Below are 6,000 nucleotides of genomic sequence, written 5' to 3'. Positions count from 1 at the left end.
ACTTGCTTTGAATTTTTATTATTTTTGCTAATTATAAATCACAGCTGAAGACTGTATCTGTGCTCCACGCTCGGGATATTTTGCTGCAGTGTTTTTTGGTATCAGTGTAATTAACTAATGGGTCCAATTAAGACAGGTGGATTGGAATTTAACGAAAACTGGCATATGCAGATGAGCTCTTTTGAATTGAATAAAATACATATGCTTTTTTTTTGCATGGACAAACGCAATCACTCACAGTGGGTCTGAAGCAGAGAAGTCCTGTCCCTCTTGGTCACTGTTCACATTCCTGCTTGTGGAGGGACCTGTAAACACTCATAATGAAACTGTTTTAAAAAGAGAACATATGGCTCTTATGAAACAGATGCAAGTTCACCATCTTCCATGATGGTGATAATTCATATTTGATACATTTTATAGGTAATTAAAAATTATTTTGTAAAAAAAATGAGTAACTACAGATTAAATTTGTACACCTAGAAAAAGACTCATAATAGCATGTGTAGTATTTTTTGGCAATGTAAAAATTGTGAATACAATAAAATATCCTTTACGCTTAATATCTTGTACAGTAAAGCTCATGGTCAACATATGCTCTATGAAGACAATCCTGTTTCAATGAAGTTCAGTGCGGATATGTAACTAGACTTTGATGTTATCTCTGCGACAGTATATAAACATATTAATGCTAATAGTAATTCACAATGGATGAGATAAAGGTCTGAAAAACAACTGTGTTTTCAGCTTAATTTGATCAGTCGTAATCATTTTTTGAGGGTAACGATTCATCAAAAGATTCCCGGCAGCTGCAAAAGGCCCTGATCATTAATAAAAGAACAAAGTGTCAGGACACGTTTGGGGACTTCGGCTTGGACCCACGTGTCATTAGACAGAAAAGTAAAAAAAAAAAAAAAACATCTGAATTAATATTATTTTTTTTATTTCAATTGTGAATAAAATTCATTTGAAATGAGACAAATTTGCATTTCTGAGAGACAAACCTCCACACACTCCACAAGTTATTCAAAATGCAGAGCTTTTGGGGAGTATGGGGAAGAGGTTGTCACACAGAGCAGGAGTCGCTCGTATCTGTGGTGTCAACGTGGGTCTACAACTGCAAATTACCATGCGTTGTTCTGACGTTTTATGCCACTTCAGAGCAATAACCATCTTAATATGCTGTGCTTGTGAAGGAGCAGCCTTCGCTTGTCCCCAAAACTGTTTGTGTAAAGTGTAATGGTTTAATTATTTGTTTGTTTGAGGATCCTGCGTTTCCCATTTTATATCTTGCTAAATATCTGACCTGAATCCAGTCGATTTCATTGCTAACAGCTTCTTGCCATTGACTTGTCTCGTGATTCTCTTGGACCAGCAAACTGGTTAATTGGCCCCACCTGCCTAATTAAAAGAGTTATAAACAGGTGTGTGGTTGGAGAGCAGGGCTGACTCTGTTTGAGCAGTTGGCTCTTTGTGTTCTGGCTGGTTCCTGTGTTTTCTTTGTTTTTGTTTTTTTTGTACAATTTTCTCCTACTGTTTGTTTTATGTGTGGTGCCCTGACCATCATGGTTACAGTGAAGTGAAGCCTTTTAGTGTAGACCTTTAAACATCTGTTCAGACCAGCCTCTGAAAAAATGAAAGCGGTCATTAACTGCTCCACCTGTGACTCCTGGAGGGAGATGTAGGCTAAGCAGGTGATTGTTTAAGGGAGGCAGTGGCATCACGGACAGAGGAGAGGCGGCTGCTGCCTCCTGACTGAGACCGATGCTGCATTTTCGAGATGCAGAGTGCGGTCGGCCTCAAATTCCACAGGCCCGCTTCAAACTAAGGGGTTTATAACGTCCTTTCTGTAACAAACTTCTGGCAATAACCCAGTCACTCTGTGCTTCACCATTATGGTGGGGAGGAGGCTTTTTTTTTTGATCCTTGAGAAATGGTGGAAAAAGTGAAATGTTTACTTTTTTTGTGTGTGCGTGCGCATTTTTAATCCACCCGCATTTTAATGGGCCTCTCCCCGCTTGTGAAGTGAGTTCAAGCAACTGGGATGAAACGAGAGTCGGGGGTTTGCACTGTGGCTGGGTTGCTGCTTCAGAGCGTGAAAAGTTGAAACCCCACTCATTCGCAATTAGAACTGATGTAGCGGGCCATCAGCCCTGTAATTGTATGTGTCGTGATTTGTGTACGTTATCCTGCTCACAAGTTCTCTCTGCTCCACATTTGGCCCTTTTCAGCGTTTCGCCAAGCATGGCTTCCCGTTTGTCATGGCTGAGAGGATTTGTATTAGATCAAGTAACAATATGAGTAGGTACAGTGCATTTGGCATGGTGTAGATTTTAGACAAGGGACAGCACTGGAAGGTGGCCAGGGAGATGCTAAAAGAGAAGTGTGAGTAGCTCTTTGTTAGATGCTCACTCACCGTGTGGTTATCAAGACTGAATAAGTAAAGATCAGAGGGAAGAGAGTTTTGACCATTTTTTTCTTCACTCTTTGACTTGCCATGAAACCTTGGACTAGATTTTCCATGGAAACAGGGAGGGGTGGGTACCAGGATTAGCAGGGATGTGTATTGACCCCACATTTTTTTTTTTTTTTAGATCTTGCCATATGGAGTCACTCATTATCTTCAGCTTTGATTTCCTTGTGATGGTGCTCTTCGTTTGGAAAAAAAGGGAGAGGAAAAAAAAATCTGTCCTCAAGTGACACAACCATATGTTATCAATGTTCTGGCATATCACTCCACGCTCTTCGTTTTAACAGGCTGGGTGGTTAAAAGAGTGCCGTGTTCTTCACAGGACCACAGTATAATTATCATTTCACTTTTTAAAGTTACATAATTTTATTAAACCAAATGGAGACATTTGTTTCCATGAAGTTCTTCCAAGAACAAAACCATAGCTCTATAAAGCCCAGTGTTTTACAGTTATTATATGAAATAATTAGAGACTGAATGGCTTTACTCATGGAAAGAAAGTAAACTGCCAGGTCACATCAGCAGTTGGGGGGGAAGGAGGGTTTGTCACTAAAGAATGGCATGCCTCAACAGTTGATTTGCATGGGTCACACATAGTTTAAGTGCTAATTAGGAATGTTTAGATCTATGACATGTACATATAGTGTTACTCCTGAAGTGAAGATACTCAAATATGTGCCATGCTAATGGATTCACAGAACACAGGACATTGGACAGAGTGCAGTGGCCTCTCAGGTTGGTGTCTTCCTCAACAGGACCAGGAGGGTTTGAGAATAGGGGATGGTGTAGCACTGGATCTGATTTTTGTTTCTTCATGTTTTTTTTTTTCCTCCCGAGAGCTTAAGTGAAACACAGAACCACAAAGTTGGTTTATGTCACTCTTCCTTTAGAGCTAGTTTTCATGCCAAAACATGAGCCATTGGATCTTTTTAGAGAGAACCAGATGCGGAAAAGATGCCATTCCCATAATTACAGGCCCCGTCTTATCTGTGAGCTGGAAAGTACTTTCCAAACAGCCAAAGTCTCCGTATTGGCTTAAAAATTGTATATAAAAGCAAACTGTCAAGAGCTGAAAATATAGGCTGCATCTGATTACAAGCCAATGCTCAAACTGTCATTTTTGAACCTTGAAATGCCATCCAGTAGTTTAAATGTATTTTTCCATACATCAAACCATATTAGCGTACGCAAGATATAAGCCGCACTGGCCAGTCTTAATAATTGAGCGGACTCTTACTGAACAGCAGTGTCTTTACATTAATCATTTCATTGTTTGACAATGCTGGCTTACAAATCTGTGACAGACTTTGCTGACATGCATATAAATTCCTTCGTTTGGGCTCTTGAATATTTAAATCTCCACAGTGTTGGGAAGCTTCATTGCCAGCCATTGAGAAAGATGCTGCGTTTGATTTTCTCAGCGACTGCGAGAACAATGGCCTCTCACCGTATCCTCCAGTTAATTACTCCCTGAATAGTGCTTAATAATTAATTAAAAAAGAGGCTGCAATGTGAGTAGTGAGTCAGGTGCACTTAGAGCAGTTCTCTTTAACCGAAAAGTGCCATCTGCCTCAGCCACCACCTGGGACCTGAGCTAATAGACCTGTTCCCTTCGTGGTAAAACTGTACATTGGTTTGATCTACTTACCGTCTGACACTACAGCTGAAGCCTGGTCGCAACACATCTGTTGCTGTGTGGTGAATATCGGTGCACTAGCTGATATGTTTTGTTTTTTTTTTTGGCTCCAGGTTTGTAATACAGGTATTTGAACACGTTGGTTTCCATCTGGACTGGCTCGTGCATGTTATACATGCAGATCAGGCCATTTGAAAAGCAAAAAAAGCCCCCAGCGGGAAACGCCAGCGTGCCACGTGCATCTTTTGCTGCGGCGGCCTTGTCAAGTTTGCACTCCCTTGCCAAGTCAAACCTCGAGGTTTTGGATCTCACGTTTGCGTCACCAGGGATGCTGGCTTCCAGTAATAACAGTCATTTTCAAACGTGTTCATGTGGTTCAAAGGGGAAGGCGTGAAAGATTACAAAATGTTTCCACTTGTCCCGGCCATAGACATGAAAACTTTGCGTTCCCTGGAATGACCTGAGGTCACCCCTGTATCATGCTTGACAGGCCAACCAAAGGTATCAGATTTTCCAGTATACAAAAGGAGTAACATAGGAGTAACATAAATACAAAAAAATATTGCATGCATACATCATATAAAAACATCAGTAATAATATCGTAATTGTACTTAATAACCTGTTTAGATTACACCAAGGCTGAATCCAGGACAGAATGTTGTTTTTTTGACATGGAATGGAAACCTCTCTCTCTCTTTCAGTCTCTCTCTCTCTCTCTCTCTCTCTCTCTCTCTCTGCCTATTATAAGTAGGAAACAAACTGATTTTTTTTTAAACATTGGAATTTATTTGAGACTCATTTTATGCCAGCTAGCCTCTTGCTTGAGTGACTCAAGAATTCTATAGTAGAGTATACAACTTGAGAATTTATTCTGTAACTCTTGTCAGTTGGGTTTAATGCAAAATGGGGCAGGGGGCACAGTAACATATCATGTACATTTAATCATGTTACAGATGCTTAAAGAAACTTGGACATTTTTGCATAAATAATCAGGATATCACAAGGTTCTGGGATAATAATTTTATTCCTCATGAAATAACACCACTTTACAGTCAGTATCATGTTGGCTTTACATCAAAAAGATTTTGCAGGCTAGGTCACAGAGTTAATTTAAAAAGAAATGTTTTCTCAAATAATATTTGCAGTTATGCACATTTACATGCTATGTTATTAGAACTGAGCTGGAAAAATACATATTTGCCTCGACAAATAAATGCAGAGCCTTATTTGATATTCGTTTTCATATCAGCAATTGGTGCTCAGTGCCTGGCATTTCAAGCTTAGTTACTGTAAACAGTTGCTTTCATTTTTATTTGGCAACCCAAGCCATGGGTTTAAGCTGAACCATTCTGTCATGAATCGCTTGATGTTACACAGGCGACTCTCACTCACACTAAGGTCTGTGAGCAAAAGAGCCAAAAATGGGAAAACATGGTCAATATTCCGCTGTACAGACGTGTAGATGCAACTTTGCGTTAGAGAAGAAGGAGAAGGTTGCACACACTTTACTGCATCAGAGTTTCAGTAGCAGCGTGTTTTTGTCAGGGTTTCCGAATCTGTACTCATTAATTTACCCAGGTGCTCCCGCTGCGATTACACCACTTCTTTGTTAAGAGGGGCCTGGAGAGTTCATTCTTGCCGTATTGGAATTTGCAGTCACAGGTCTCTTGTGGTTCTATAATCAGCTCTCCTTCTCCTTCTTATTCTTATTATTAATCAAATATCTTCATCATCTCCTTTGACAGTCAGGTTTTGCTGTGCATCCACCATTGTGCCCCTTAATTTTAGCCTCCCTCTGTTCTGTAATGAGATACACATCCAGACTCATTCATGCAAAGCCTCAACAGTTCATTGGGCAGCTATTTAAAACTTGACCTCTGATACCTTTACATTTGT

Source organism: Megalops cyprinoides, chromosome 14 (genome assembly GCF_013368585.1).
Source record: "Megalops cyprinoides isolate fMegCyp1 chromosome 14, fMegCyp1.pri, whole genome shotgun sequence".
Classification (NCBI taxonomy): domain Eukaryota; kingdom Metazoa; phylum Chordata; class Actinopteri; order Elopiformes; family Megalopidae; genus Megalops; species Megalops cyprinoides.
Note: the sequence above shows the minus strand (reverse complement) of the source record.